Genomic DNA, 15,459 nt, shown 5'->3' on the forward strand with positions numbered 1-15,459 from the left:
GAGTTCTGGAAGCAGTCCAGGGGTCTGCCCAAGGTGACTTGCCAGATTCTCCCTTGAACTTTGCTCCCTCCCTTGCTCCGTTCTCCAGTGTTCGTTTAATTCAGAAAAAGCAACAACACACAGTTCCCAGCCCCCTCCCTCCGCCGGCCTGGTCCCTCCCTGCGGTTTGGCAGGAAAAGCGCCTGGGCTGTCCCGGGGATTATCTAACCGCGCGCTGAGGGCCCAACTGCCTGGGCGGGGCCGCGCGCCCCCGGGGAGCCCGTCCCGCCCGCCCGCGCCCGCCCCGGGTCCCGCAGCCCGAGCCACCGCCCGGGTCCCTAAGCGCGGGGCTCCGGGGCTGGGGTGGGGGGCAGAGCGCAGGCGGCCACTGGCACGGCGCCCGCTTCTCCAAGCCTCCGTTTCCCGCTCTGTAAAACGCGAGGCGGGGAACCCGCCCTCCAAACCGGTTTGCTGTCAACGGCGGGAAGCGCGAGGAGGGCTTGCAAAGTGTCTTACGCGAGGACTAGCCGGAGCAGCATTGATTATCGGTCGGAGTGGGAGCCAGCGCGACGGGAAGGATGATCAAGAGGACGCAGCTGGCGATTGCCTTCTCAACCATTCTTGGAACCCTTGTGCCGCCTTGTCCTGACGACGGGCTTGCGAGGTCCCACGACTTTGAACGTTTTGGGAGACTGTTTTCCACGGACTCTATGCGCAGGATTCGGGACCAAAAAAAAAAAAAAATCGTGTTCTCAAAAGCAGCAACATACAAGCACAGTAAAATCTACACAAGTGGAAACCCTTGCCTAATAGGCTTATACCATTTGATTGGACAGACGGACAGGGCAGTGGTCAAACAGAGATCCAAGTACCAAGGAAGGGGATTTCGTGCAAAGTGCGGGAAGGCAAAGGCTCGTTTCAAAGAGTCCGTGGCCATTTTCTTGGAGGCGGTCATTCCATGCCCCCGAGGTATGACTCCACAGCACACCTGGCTAGGTCTTCCTGCAGTCACCGTCCTGGGGTTCCCACCATGCCTCTGCCAACCTCGAGGCACCCAGGGCACTGTCCTGAAATTTCTGCTTTGCTTGGCGGGCTGCCCCAGCAGTCTGTGGGCAGCCTGAGGGCAAGCCAACCTTGGGCCCCCCACCCCCGCGCTGGGTAGCCTGGCTGGAAGCCCCAGGCCCTGCTTAGAGTTACAGAATGGGTGGGTGAGCGTTGCTGCCCGCTACAGTGTGGTGGGCTGGGCTGGTGGGGCGCGTGGTGGAGGTGGGTACGAGGAGAGGCTCTTCTAAAACCATCCCCTCGCCTCTCCTTTCCACACTCAGGAGGGCTGAGGTCCCAGCAGCTTCACATTGGTAGGGCCAGTGCGATCGACCTGAAAGGAAACAAGATCTAATTGTTGTCAGGCTCTGCTTTTTGGAAGTAACTTGCCAGCATTCAGGAAATATATCCAGTCCCTCTCCTGTGGGGCTGATGGCTGAAGATTCTGAAGGGGGCCTGAGCGGTCTATGGGGTGATCCTCCCAGGGGATCAGTCTGGACAGACAGAACACGGACACCCGCCTCCTCGCTGTCAGTCGCTGGAGAATCCAGGGGAAGTCACTCCCAGCCGCTGAGTTTACTCACCTGAAAGACTCAGACGACTGTGTCTGGCCTTTGTGCGTCTCTCGGGGTGAGGGAAAACAGGAAGTTCTGGAATTTCCACTGGGAGCTCCCCTGAGGGAACATGCCAAGTCTGAGGCCTGGTGCTTGGCCCCGCTGGTGACGGACAACGGGGCGGGAAGGGGAGACTGTGCCCCCCTCCCTCTCTTGTGGGGAGAGGGGAGCAGTTCTGATGACAGACGCGCCCGGAGCTGGATCTTGGATCTCTCCAGTGGACTCGTCCCGGGTCAGTTTGTTAAATACAAGTATCACTCTGAAATAACACAAACTTGGAATAGACCACGACACGTTTTTTTAAAACTTTCCAATACAGGAAACCAGCTCCTATCAAGTCTACACTCTGTTTCTTTTTATTAAGGAAAGACGTCTTTCTTTCTGAAGGTAATACATCCGTGTGAAAAAAATAAGTGTTTGCCGAGAAGCCAGTGGAAGGGAAAACCATCCATCCTAGATCGCGCTACTCAAACATGAAGCATTGTTAACCTCAGGTGACCCACATCACCTGCAAAGTTGTGCAATGATGCAAAAGCCCAGCGACAGGAAGCTTGAACACAGGACTTCATTTGGCTTTATCTTTGGGGGTCTACAGGAGGTGGGGGGTGCCCTGGGCTCCTGGGCCTCTGCCAGGCCACCTAAAGAGGACAAGTAGATCGCAGGGCTAAGGCCGTCTGCCCTGGAAGGGGACATGAGGCCCCAAGTTTCTTAAGAGGAATAGGGTTTGAAAAAGAAACGCAAGCCTTGGGAAAACATCAGTGCACGTGGGTGCTGTGAGGCACCCAAGACTTGGAGTATCCACGAGCAGATTTAGGTGCACTGGTGGGCGTGGTGGGAGGGCAGAGTCCTGGCTAGTGACTGGAGAGGGACTCCGTCCAGTGCCCCACGAAGCAGATGAGGTCGCGTGGGGCTCCCACAGCTACCGGAGACCCTGTCCTCCTACAGTCTTCCCAGAGCAAGCAGAAACATTTCAACCTCAGTCTGTTCTGAGGTTGAAGTATTGTGGCCTGTGGGAGTGAGAGGCTTGGCTCACGTGGGGTCCCTTGGGGGCCACACTATAAATTAGAGGGACAACTGAGACCAGCTTGTGAATGGAAATAATTACTGGGAGCCGCCTCGGAAGTTACTCAGTGAAAGTTACTCAGTGAAACCTGGAGGGGAAAAAAGAAAAATCAGTCCTGGGCAAGAATGTTCAGCATACCATGGGCCAGACATAAGGGTTTGGTTTTTGTCTCTTGGTAGGTTGGTTTTTTTTTTTTTTTTTAAATTTATAGGCGAGATTTATTTGAAAAAACATTACAGCATATAAAAAGTACATAAAGTCCCAATTTCCACTTCTCCACTGGTAGATTTGCTAGAACACACAAGACAAGAGGGCTTCTTTGAGGGGTTGTTGAAGACATTCCCCAGAAACTGTAGCCTGTGTATCCCGTTGGCTCTGAACGCGCAAGTTGGAAAGAACCATGGCAACCTAGAAAGTTTCACTCCTCCGCTTACGATTCCAGGCTGAGCGCTGACAGATTTTATGTGTGAGTGGAGAAGGTCGTAAACCCCATGTTACCACCCCACCCCTGCCCCCGCAGTCTCCAGAGCGGTGGGGAAACGGACTTGTGCCTGCGGTTCCCGGGCGCAGACCGGATGTCGATGTCGGCTTCGGGAAGGGAGGACTGGGGACCGCTCAGCTTTGAAGGAGAAACACACACATGCACACACACCAGGTCTCCCGATTCAGAACCAGTGATCAACAGTGCACAGGCGTTCCCACAGGAAACCCAATCATGCTGAGAAAAAGAGGGGGAGATGCAGGTGGATGGCGAGAACAAAACTTGTAGGAATTGCTTGAACTTCGTGAGAACAAGTAAATTTCCAGGCATTTTAAAGGCATTCGAAAACAAAACAAAACAAAACAAAACAAACAAAAACCCCAAAAGTAGCGGATATACCTATGCAAAAAAATTTTTTTTAAAGATTTTATTTATTTATTTGAGAGAGAGAGTGTATGGGGAAAGGGGCAAGTGATTTTCTGGACAATCAGTTTACGAAAATTCAAACAAATTAGTCCCTTCCCTCCTGGGTCATCGCTCTGGAGGGTTTATGGGAGTGGGCTGACCTACGAGCTACAGACTCAGTGACCTGTCCCACAGGACAGCGGCGCTCAGAGTCAGCAAGCCTTCCTTCTCAGCCTCCTCTGTTCACCACCGTCCTAACTGCCTAAAATTCTCTGCTTTTTTTCCTCCATGATTGTATTGTCTGTGCCTCAGTGTCCTTGTCTGTGAGATGAGGAAATGACTATCCCTCCCTGATTTGGTTGTTAGATGGATTATGCAAGTAATATATATGAAGCAGTTGGAGTAGGGCTGGTCATGTAGTAAGTGCCCAGTAAACATTAGCTGTTGATGTTGTTTGGTATTATTACTACCATATCTGTTTCCTCCTCTTCTTCCTGACTTGGATGCTGGCAGAGTTTCACTTTTATTGGCACTGATAGCCAGTGGGAGTCCCACTTTCTTTTGGTTGGAGAAATAACTGAATCTCAGCAAATTTCCTGCTTTGAGCTATTTTTGGGTATTTTCATTGCTGTGGATGCCTGAAGGACTCTTTGATTACTTCTGGGTTTGTGGCTTTTTGGGGGGCAGAAGAATTGAATTAAATGGAATTGAGATATTAAGTGTCCAAATGCCGAATAAGGAAAGTGCCTCTGGATTTGAAAACAATAAAAGTGTATTTCATTAACAATTTTAATAGTCTGAACTTTCCGGTAATTTGCTTTCACCTTATTTCTAATTAGTCTGAGTTAGTGAGGCATTGTATATGTGCTGAGGGTGTATTCGCTGTTTGCATGTACTGTCTAACTTGGGGTTTATAGCAGTAAAGGGGAATTGGAAGGTTTATATTTACAGTCAAATTACTACTATGAATTTAGTGTGGGGAAGACCTACTTGGAAGCTGTCTACTTTCTGCATCTTGTCCTTGTGCCAACCTGTCTGTGCAGAGAGCAAGTGGTTCCTTTTTGGAAGGTTTCTGTCACAAAATTCTTTGTTTATTAATGGACTCATTTATTCATTCACGAAGCATGCTTTCATTGGGCATTGTGGAAAAGGCAACAAGCAAAACAGCCCTAATCTATGGGCCTGACCTTCTGGTAGTGGAAACAAAAAATCAAGCCATAAATAACCAAGTGATAAATCTGATGGTGATAAGGGCTGTGCAGACCAGCAAGTATATTCAGAGTGAAGATGGGAGCAGAAGGTGCTTGTTTATCTAGACAGGTCCAGGGACACCTTCCCTGATAAAGCAGTATTTGAACAACAGACCTAAAGAACTGAAGGCATGAGACATGTAGGTATCCAGGAAATGAACAAGAGGCAGAAGGGAAGGAAGTGCAAAGACCCTGAGGTGAGAGAGCATACTAAGGAATAAGATTGTAAAGAAAAGGAGAGGAATTTGAGCTACGTATAAGGTCGTCATTAACCACATTTGAAACTCAGATTTGGAATAATAAATGTTCCAGATGACAAGAAATCACATGTTTATATTTATGTTTTAAGATATGCCAGGATGAGAAGATTTTATCTCCTCTGTCAAATTCAGTAGCTTTGAAGAGGCCATTTGGAGCTCGCTGTGGAGCAGGAATTGGAATGGCAGCTCAGCTCACTGCTGTGGTCGGTGGTGTTGTCCATGGGCGTGAGTGTGTGTGTGGGGGGGGGGTCGGTGGGATGGGAGGGAGACCTCATAGTTGCCATCCTAGAAGTAGGGTGACTTCAGGAGAATGCACACCTGGGTGTCCAAGACATCGCCTTGCTGGCGGACACTGGGACAAGACCTGGGAGAGAGAGAGAGGCACTAGTCATGCCTGCCCTTTCAGCACTGACCATGCCCACCCCAGCTCTGTCGGACCTCAGCAGCTGTCTTCACCCTACGTGCAGACAGGTAGAATGAAGAAGGCAGAGGAAGGTCAGAGAGGTTCTCAAAAATGATTCGCGTGCCCCTGAAGTTTCTTGGGAAGGAGACTCAAGCAAAGAAGTTAAATTTTTATAGTCCGTGAAGAAAGGTAGTGCATTCTTGAAGCAGGAATCTGTACCTCCATCTGCTGGGGATGGATTGGGTCTGCTCTGACGCGCTCCTCTTCAGAGCCGTGGTCACCAGTCCCCAGAAGTGGTGGGAGTGGCTGATCAGTTGGCTTCCCACGTCCTGGGCTCTGAGCCTACGGCCAGCTGGGGGTGGTGGCCGGTCAGCAGGAGTGACCCTCAAGGATCCGCTCAGTGTTGTTCTGTGGCCCTAGTCCTGGGGCTTGGTCTCTTCCTCCAGACCTCTCCACCAGGGTAGTCTGAGAGTTGGAAGAGGCTCCCCTTCCCCATACCCACCTTCCCCTGCAATCAATACGGTCTCTTCCACCAAGAGCTGCACCGGTAGTTGAGGGGCCAACGCCTGCCTGGCTGAAGCCCGCAGCCTTCAAACTCAAAAGGGGACCGAGGCGGGTCAAGCAGGGCGGCGGGCCAATGGAGAAGGGGCTGTTATAAAAATCATAGCACCGAGGGGGACGAGGATGCTGAAGCTGGTTTAGCCCCAGAGAAACGCCGAAAGAGAACAGAAAAGTTTCGGTAAAGTAACTCTCAATGTCCACACTGCCTGGCACGCAGGTGGGCGCGGAGGCGGGGAAGGCGACCCTCGTGCCTTTCGGACACTTGCCACCAGGGGGCGCCCGAGTTCACGGCAAAGTCCCGTCCCGCCGGCTCTGGGTCCGCGGCATTCTGGGAAAGGAGGGCAAAGACTTCCTGGAAGGAGGCCGCTGACGTCATGTCGCCGAGTCTCTGCTGCCCAGTGGTGGCGGGGAGGGGGTCCTGTTTCCGAAGCGCCACAGCCAGCACTGTGGGTGGCTTCAGGGCTCCGGAAGAGGTGGTATCCGTCCGCCCAGAGTCCCCTCTGTGTCGAGCCGCGGGCCTTCGGTTCTCCCTCCTCGGCGCCCGCCCGCCTCCCTGCCCGCCCTGCCCCGGCTCGGGTCCAGGTCCGGCTGCCCCATACATTTAACTCTGATTTTTTCCCCGCTGGAAAACCCTCTTTGCTGAGATCCCAGCAGCCACACCATTAGCTCCGGACATGAAGGTGTCGTCTTTCTTTGCCGCCTGGACTTTCTGGGGTGGCAACCGGCAGGCATTTCTACTCCGATCGGAGCATTCGGTGCCCCCCCCCCCCCCAGTCTCATGCCCATCGTGTGTTCTTTCTCTTTCCCCAGGTGTGGTGCCGCCTGGAAAGAATTTGCGTCTGAGAATTGTTCTCCGCGGACCAGAGACCATTGCAAAGGTCTGCGAGGGTCACCCTGTCTCATCAGGCCGTCGTGAGGCAGTGGGTGCTTCCATTTTTCCGGGGTTCCTTCGTCTGGGTGATGGGGTGGGGGCGCTGAGGCCTCCTCCCCGCTCCCTCGGCAGGCACCGGCGTGGAGCTGTCTGGCTGCAGGAGGACAAGAGGGCGCTCGGTCTAGGGCTGAGTGGAGGCCCCAGGAGGATGAGACCGAGTCCGGGGTCCGTGCCTGCTTCTCAGCTTCCAGCCAGCGTCTTTTCTAAGTGCAGACCAGGCGATTGCAGACTTGCTTTTCCAGGCAGGCTCTAGGGGCACCTGTGATCCGAGAATCTCTTGTTAGTTTTAGACCCGAGTCAAGTTGTGTGTCAGAGTCCAGTCGGGGAACAGAAGCCGTCCCAGGTACTTAGGGAAAATTTACTATAAACAATAGTTAACTAGGCATCGCATTGTCAGGTCACTGAAAAGGCAGGAAGACAACACTTGGTTTTCATAATGGTAGTAATCACAGGGACCTCTCCCCTTGTAGGACTCTGGAGATGAAGGGAAGCAGATGGAATTATAAAAACTAGGACTTGGGGGAATGCTGCCTGGGGTGGGGGGCACAATCAGTTAAGCATCCAGCTCTTGGTTTCAGCTAGGCTCCTGATCTCAGGGCCCTGGGATGGAGCCCTGCACTGTGCTCTGAGCTCAGCATGGAGTCAGCTTGAGATTCTCTCTCCCTCTGTGCACCCCTCCCCCCATCTCTCTCTAAAACAAATAAAAGTAAATTTTTTAAAACAAAATTGGGATCTTGGAGGATTGGCCTGGAGGACCCGGGACCCAGACCCCTGCGTGTGGGGCCTGGCCAGCTGGTGGGAACGTCTCTGACGTGGACCCCGGGGAGCTGGCTGTGTGGTGTTGGGGAAAGCAGACTGCCTTCAGCTGCTCTCCGGGAAATGCATTGCTGCTACTGGGGTGAGGAAGTATTGCTGGGGTATCCCTCAGGGCCACAGATAGAAGTAAGGAAACCCGAAGAGGCAGACTTCCAGGAGGAGGTAAATACCTTCTTCCAACACCTTCACCTAGCAGAGCCTAACATGGAGTCACCTGGAAAAACAGAAATGTACACAATCCTAGCCCCTGCATCTCAGGGGCAGTTTTAGAGCTGAGAGACCATAGCCTAAAGTCGGCACAGTGTGCTTGACTGGAAGCAGAGGGTCAGGCATGGGCAAGGGCAGCAGAGACACTCAGCTGGTACTTTTTTTCCTTTCCTTTCTAAATTGCTGATGCTTCAAGACTAATAGGTTTGATGATCGACCCCTACGATGTCAGACTGGCTGCCTGGGACGGGAGGCTTATGGAGTTCCTGCACAGTAGGATGGCCGCATTCCTGCCGATCAATCCACAGAAAGTTCTGCGGAGGCTTGCAGGCTGGAGGTCTCTGGGGCTACTTGGCTAAGCTGGGATGGCAAACAGGGGAGCTGACTCCCTCTTGTGGACACCTGGGGTTCTGCAGGAGGGCAGTGGGACCTGCCCTTGGTGGGAGTTGGCCGGCCCACCTTGAATTTCAGGAGTAAGGGGGAGTTGGCTGGGAAAGGTCAGTCTGATCCTCTGATGTGGATGAGGAGTCACTGGTTTATAGTGATGATGCTTTTCTTCAAAAGGGACGAAAGTCTTGTCCCTGAGATCCAGACCCTCTGTGCGAGGAACCCAAAGGCCTGTTTGGCCAGCGACAGAGACGCAAAGCTAAAAGACAAGCCTATCTCGCCAAGACATCTGTTTTGGGCCTTGGAATGTCCTTTAAAGTGGGGGCAGGGGGCAGACTTTCTCTGTAAATACCCCAGAGAGTAAATACTTAAGGCTTGCAACCACGCTGTGTCTGTCTCAGTGACTCGCTCTGCCATGGGCGGGGGACGGCAGCCATGGACGGTCACCAAACGGAAGGGTAGATTACATTCAGATACAGCTTTACTAGTGACACGGAAATTTAAAATTCGTATAATTTTTACCTGCCATGAAATATTATTCTCCTTTTGATTTTATGAAATTATTTAAAAATATAAAAGTCATTCTTGGGCTCGCAAGCCTTATTAAGAACAGCAACAACAGGCAGTGGGTTGGAGTGGGCCCGTGGCTAGAGGTGACTGACTCCTGATTTACAGTCTTCAACAGTTCAGGTCCTTAGGAGGTCCCACTGTGAGCTAAAATCATCCAAGTGGCTTCTGGATGCGATCTAATGTGACAGAGAAGCTTATTCTCACTCAAATGCGTGGTCCTGGGTCCTAACACACGGCTCTGTCCATCGGAACCTTACACACAGTTCGTAGAGTTGCATAGTACACCACTTCCTCAGCGATGAGAAGAATCACTCCAGCCATCTTTAAACAACACGCCCCCTCAAAGCACGGGGAATATGATGGCTTTAATGACAACGTGATTTTTTGGCCTGGTTTCCCAGAAACAGCATCCTTTCCAAAAGCAAGCTGTGCTCTGTTACAACTTAGAGTCAACGTGTGTGGTTTCGTGTAGCCGCATGGATATATAAATGGGAGATTCAAAGGGAGACAGGACACCTAGGAGGAACTCTGCAGGATTCTAAAGGGCTTTGGCGGAAGAAAGTTGAGAGCGGTGTTACCTTTCGGGTTAAGAAGTGGGGTGTGGATCCGTGTTTGTGTTGTCTTTGGTGGGCGTGCAGAAGCTTGGAGAAGAGGCCCGAGGACTGATTACCTGGTGGGGGACACTCTTCACTGTTTTTAGCCCCTGATTGCGAGCGCGGTCGGCATCTGCCTCTTCACTTCTTCCCCCCGCACCTGTCAGAGTCAGACCTGACTCTGCCCGGCTGAGAAGGCACGAGGCTCCAGAAGACACAGATGTGCGTGTGTCCAGTGCAGGAGGCGCGCATCGAAAGGCAAGCTGGTAATGTCATGCGGTAAATGCCAAAGGGCCCACGAAGGGACCCAGAGGAAGGGCTAAGTCCCTGTCTGGGAGCAGAAGATGTGAGTGTTCGGCCGGAGGAGGACAGAGGGCAGGGGACTCCGGCTGAGGACACCAGCGGGGGAGGGGGGGTGGAGTGCTCGCATGTGTCTGGGCAATGTCTTCTGCGCTGCTGGGGGCAGGGGGTGGTGTCTGGTGTTGAGTGAGCGAGGGCAGGGAAGGGGAGTGGGGGGATGAGGCCTGGTGGGGGGCGCCAGTGTGGGAGGAGAAATTTGTACTTTCCTGGGGCTGGGGGGGGGGGCTCCTTCAGAGGATTCACAGCGATGAGGGCGTGGGGCAGTGGTGGCTACACCAAGGATGCTCCCCGTCTGGGAAGTGGGGGCTGGACTGGCCGAGCCCCGCGTCCCTCGCGGGGCTGACTTTGGGCAGCCAGGTCAGTGTTTTCTGTGTGAAGCCGGTAGACCCATCGCCCGGGGAGGCCTCTCCTCCAGGCCCTGCCTCCAGCGGGGGAGCAGTCCTGTGCGCTGCTGGGAGAAGAGGCAGCCTGGGGAGAAGTTGCTGCCTGGGTGTGAGTCAGTGGTGGAGGCAGAGCCCGCTACCCAGTGGGACAAAAGATGAGTCGCTAAAGAAACCGATGGCTGTGTTCCTCCCTCCCCTCCCTGCCCAGATGTTCTGGGAGACTCTGGCTGAACTCTGGGGCACACCCATCCGTGTTCCTGGCAAGCGTGGCGGGCCCGAGTGTTTCACTACCTGGCTTTCAGCGGCCACTGGCACCGAACCAGGACCGGATGGCTTAGTCCTTGCGAGGACTCCGTGATGCCCGGAATGGGCAGGACACCTCAGGTGGGCGCCCTGCTGTCATGGGGAGGATCCGAGGCAAAGGTTTCGTCACCGGGACTTGGCAGCTCCAGACCGGGGCAGAGTACTTTCCAGGCTGATGTTCAGGGTGGATCTCTCTCTACTTGCATATGAAATCAGTGAGATAATGAATGTGAAAACATTTTGAAAAGTCACCAAACATCTTTCCTCCCCACGCTGCTGCTCTACCTTCTGCATTTCCCACTTCTGGGTCTGTGCCCCTACCCCCCAAAGCTTCTTTGATTCCTTTTCTCCTTCTGCTGTTCTCACTTCCTGACTAAGCAGACACCGAGCTTTGTTGACCCGCGGTTTCCGAGATGTCTTTTACGTGCATTCTCCTTGATTTCATTTCTGCTGTCCCTGTCCTGGCCCAGGACTTGCATTTCTTACTTATACTAGAGTGATACAGTCTATCTGCTGGCCTTCCTCTTTCTTCTTTTGAATTATCAGCCACACTGCTACCAGATGTTGTCATCTTAGAACATACTCCTGATTATTTTACTCCTCCAGTCCAAGGCGTTCAAAGGCTATCTCTTGTCTCCAGAGTGATAAACTCTGAGGTCTAGTATTCAGGCCTCTCCCGGCTGGCCCACTTCCCCGTGTTCACAGACATCCTCCAGCTCACCTTGGCTTTTTGCCCTTTGTGCTTTCACTCAAGCCCTGCAGTCTGCCTGGAATGCCTTCACTTTCCAGAACCTCCTGACAAGTCTTTTCTCCATCCTTCCAGGTTCAAAAAGGACGGCAGGTAAATTATGTACGGGATACGAAAGGTGGGAAGGATTATACCGTAGATGCGTCAAAGAATTTTTTTTTTAAACTGATCTCGTTAATGTAGTCACACAGCATAGAATCACTTTGTGCAGGACAGTAAGCTGTGGGTTGGGGTGGAAAGTCTCCCCAGATATGCATGCGGGCACAGGAATCCAGAGCTCGGAGGATGAACCATTTACTTTTTTTGCTTACTCATATCCACCACTGCAACCCCAACACTAGTGCAAACGTATCTGCGGGGTGGCTGTGTCCCTTTTTGCTCGAGCTACTGGGAAGCTCACAGGCAAATCTGACTCTCAATCACAGCAGTCATAAACTTCTTCAAACATTCCCACGTAACAGGTGCCAAGGACGTACTCAGAGCTACATTACATCAGACTGAGGAGCGACACATACACATTTCTGCCCTGAAGAGGCAACGATGAATTCGTCTTTAGTTAGCACATCTGCATCTCTGTTTTCTCTGTCCCTGATCTGGTAGTTTGTTGCACCTATCTTTAGCGTTTTTTGATTCCAGATTTTTATTTAAATTCCAGTTAATTAACAGAGAGTGTAATATTAGTTTCCGGAGTAGAATTTAGTGATTTATCCCTTACATACAATACCCAGTGCTCGAATGTACCTTTAGTTTCGTGTTAGCTGAAATTATTTTCAGACAGAGAGAAGTACGGTCCATATAGAAAAGTAAAAATGTTCCAACACTGCTAACGAGGTCCCAGATTTGACCTCTGTTGTCATGAATGATGTATTTTTGCTCTTCTGTCCTGGAAATCTCTCCGAAAGCCAGCTAGACACGCAAATGTAACCGATGCGAAGTTTGACGTGATTGTAGCCATCTTGGAGGCCGTTATTTTTCTCAGTGCCACCCCATAAACTCAGAGTGGCCTTTCGTGTTCTGTCATGAAGATATTAGCCCCAAGTTATTATTTTGGGGGGTGATTTGCTTTTCTGTTCCCAGCATATAATTTTCACTTAAAAAACCATCACAGGGGCGCCTGGGTTGCTCCGTGGGTTCAGCCTCTGCCTTCGGCTCAGGTCATGATCCCAGGGTCCTGGGATCGAGCCCCATATCTGGGCTCTCTGCTCAGCGGGGAGCCTGCTTCCCCCTCTCTCTCTGCCTGCCTCTCTGCCTACTTGTGATCTCTGTCAAGTAAATAAAATCTCAGAAAGAAATTTATCAGAATATTGGTAATAGTTGTTTGACACCTCAAATCCTTCCTAGAAACTAGGCAGAGTACATGATGTAGGTAAATTAGCATGAAGCAACACGGCATGACCATCAGAAGAAATGAGAGCGTGGAGGTTCAGGGCTTAGGGGTCGCCTCAGTGTTCTCTCAGAGGCCACTCTGGTTTAATGGACCTGGTGGGTGGAGAGGCAGTGGTGTCCCTTCCTGGAAATGCCTCTAAGGAGCTAAGGCCTCAGTGCTGGGCTGGTGGCGGGGAGCTCTGTCCCTGCTTGGCCCAGAGCTGCCTCTGGCCTGGGCAGTGTCTCCCCGTGGGCACGTTTGGAGGTACTGCACCCAGTGCTGGGTATCCCGGGGCTGCAGAATGCTTTTGTTGGGCCTCCTGCTGTCCCCCCGGGCCCTGGGTTCAGGGGCTTCTGCCTAATCTGCTGACACCTTCACCGCATAGTGACTGAGATATGGCGGCCCGTGAATCAGGGAACCAGGCCTGGATTCTAACCGACCTCATGTCTTCACAGATGGCTCTCCATCTGGGGGCCTAGGGAGTTCGCTCGTTGTGCCCCCCGCCCCCCACCCATCATGTCCAGGTTCTTGGTATTGAGTGTGAAGTATCACATGTAGATGTCAGCAGGGGGGCTTGTTGGAGCCCACAGTGAGAAGCTTGGGCGGGAAGCCTGCGATCTGGGGACTTGGTACGGATCAGGTGGGATTTTTCCAAAAGAAATCCCTTCTCAGCCTGGGTGTTGGGGGGTGGCATCGAGAGTCAGATTCTACTGGAACCTCACTCGTTGCTCTGTTTAATTTAAGGCACGTACTCTGGACCCCTGTGCCCACATGCTCAGGACTAGGGCCACACACATGTAAAATATGGTCCCAGGGGTGCTTATTGTCTCATGATGATGGTGATGGTGACAGCAGCTAAAAGTCACTGAACTCTTACTACCTGCCCTATTCCTATGCTTGGTATTTTGTATTATTTCATTTAACACAAACACATTGACCCCAAATTATTCCCTTGAGTTATTCAAAGGGGAAGCTGAGGCTTGGAGGGTTAAGGAGGTTGCTCAAGGCCATCATAAGGGGCAGAGTCAATGATCAGTCCCAGCTCTGTGTGACCTCTAAGTGCCCTCCAATGCCACCCCCCCCCAGCCTCTCTAGGGCATAGAGATGCCTCAGTTACCCAGCAACACGTGTCATGGCTCAGGACAAGGACTGTGTCTGAATGCTGGCGTTGCTCCTGTGTGCTCCGGAGAACACGGCAAAGCCCAGACGATTTTCCGTCAGAAGCTCCAACTGCTCGATCCCTAGGAGGCTAGATGAGGACGTAAAGGATGTTCGAACATTAAGTGAACCAGAGGGAGTATTAGAGTTCTCGTAGCCATTTCTTCTGTTAACTCTTGAAGACTGTTTCACTCTTTTCCCTGTCCAGATAGGACGCTGGAACATGGAGGCGTTGGGCTGATTTAAGTTTGAACAGTTCCTAAATGTCACAGCTGGGATTTGAACTCAGGCCTCCGTGCTTCCAGCGCCAGGCCTGCTCCTTCTGGTGCACCCGGTTATGCCGTGGAATAGACTAAAATTTAAGGACACTCTCTGTTGAGTTAACAAATACTTGCTGGGGCTCTGGTGAGGGAAAGCGTAGGGCCGGGCGCAGGAGAGACCAGGAGAGACCGATGAGGCGGCCATGGAGCCCTCTCGGTCGGAGTGCACAGTCCCAACGGCGAGGGGGAGTGGGCCATGCGGATGATTCCAGACCAGATCCAAAGAATGTGGTGCTGTAAATGGTGCCTTTGTTAGCTGAGCGCCTCCCCCCACTCCGGCAGCGGGTCTGGGATGCCCCCTTTCGCCCCCAGAAGCTCCCGGTGGTGCTTCAGCTCCTTTGAGAGATCCGAATGGGGGCGCGGGACCCGGGGATTCCTGGGGCCGATTTCTGAGGTCAGGAGAGTTCACTGCTCCAGCGCCCCCCACCACACGGGTCTTGGTCTCTGGCCGCCCCTCCAGAGCACGGCCTTCTCTGTCGAGGCAGTAACGTGTCTGCTTTTTTTCCTCTCGCTGGAAACGCACTTTGACATTTTTTAACAAATAACACAATTTTCCCTTTGTGTTTCCCTTAATAAAACACAGAAATGAGAGCAAGAAAAGGAAAGTAAAAAAACATGTTCCTGTCATCTCCACTCTGTAGCAGGAGGTCCCCGCTCCCTGGCTGTGTCCCTCCCACCACGCGAGGGCCTCGGCCTACCCCGTCCTCTCTCCTCAGCTCACATCTCAGCCACCGTCGTTCCTGAGTCTGGCGGTGATGCTTCTGGTGCTTCTGGTGCCATAGAAAGGGTGGCTGCACGGCTGGTCTGCTTGGCTTCCAGAATCTTCCACAGGTGGTTACTTGACAAAGGATAGGGGATGGCAGAGAACTGAAAGAGGTCCAGGGCCCCCTCCCAGGTGAAGGGGTCCCGGCAGGTTGCAAGGTCCCTGCACACCCTCTTGACGCCCCGTCTTCAATGTCACTCCTTATTCATTACCCTGGCCTATCTTCCTCCAACGGTGGCAGCTTCCAGACCAGCGTGGCCAGGGCCCTCCATTTCCTCCTCAGAGCAAAGTACGAGGCTTCAGACACAGTCCCTGGATCTCTTGGAAGCTGCTTCAAGTTGCAGGATTCCTGATGTTTGGAATAGCTGCCTATCTCTTAACAGGGATCAATGTTAAGTTTCCACGCTTGGGGCCAAACACCAGTTGTACAATTGCAGTTCGGGGAGATGTGGCCTCCCAGTGGCCCATGGGGAAAAGGACAGAGGGGGGTTTTGTTC

Source organism: Mustela nigripes, chromosome 10, assembly GCF_022355385.1.
Source record: "Mustela nigripes isolate SB6536 chromosome 10, MUSNIG.SB6536, whole genome shotgun sequence".
In the NCBI taxonomy this organism is placed as follows: Eukaryota; Metazoa; Chordata; class Mammalia; order Carnivora; family Mustelidae; genus Mustela; species Mustela nigripes.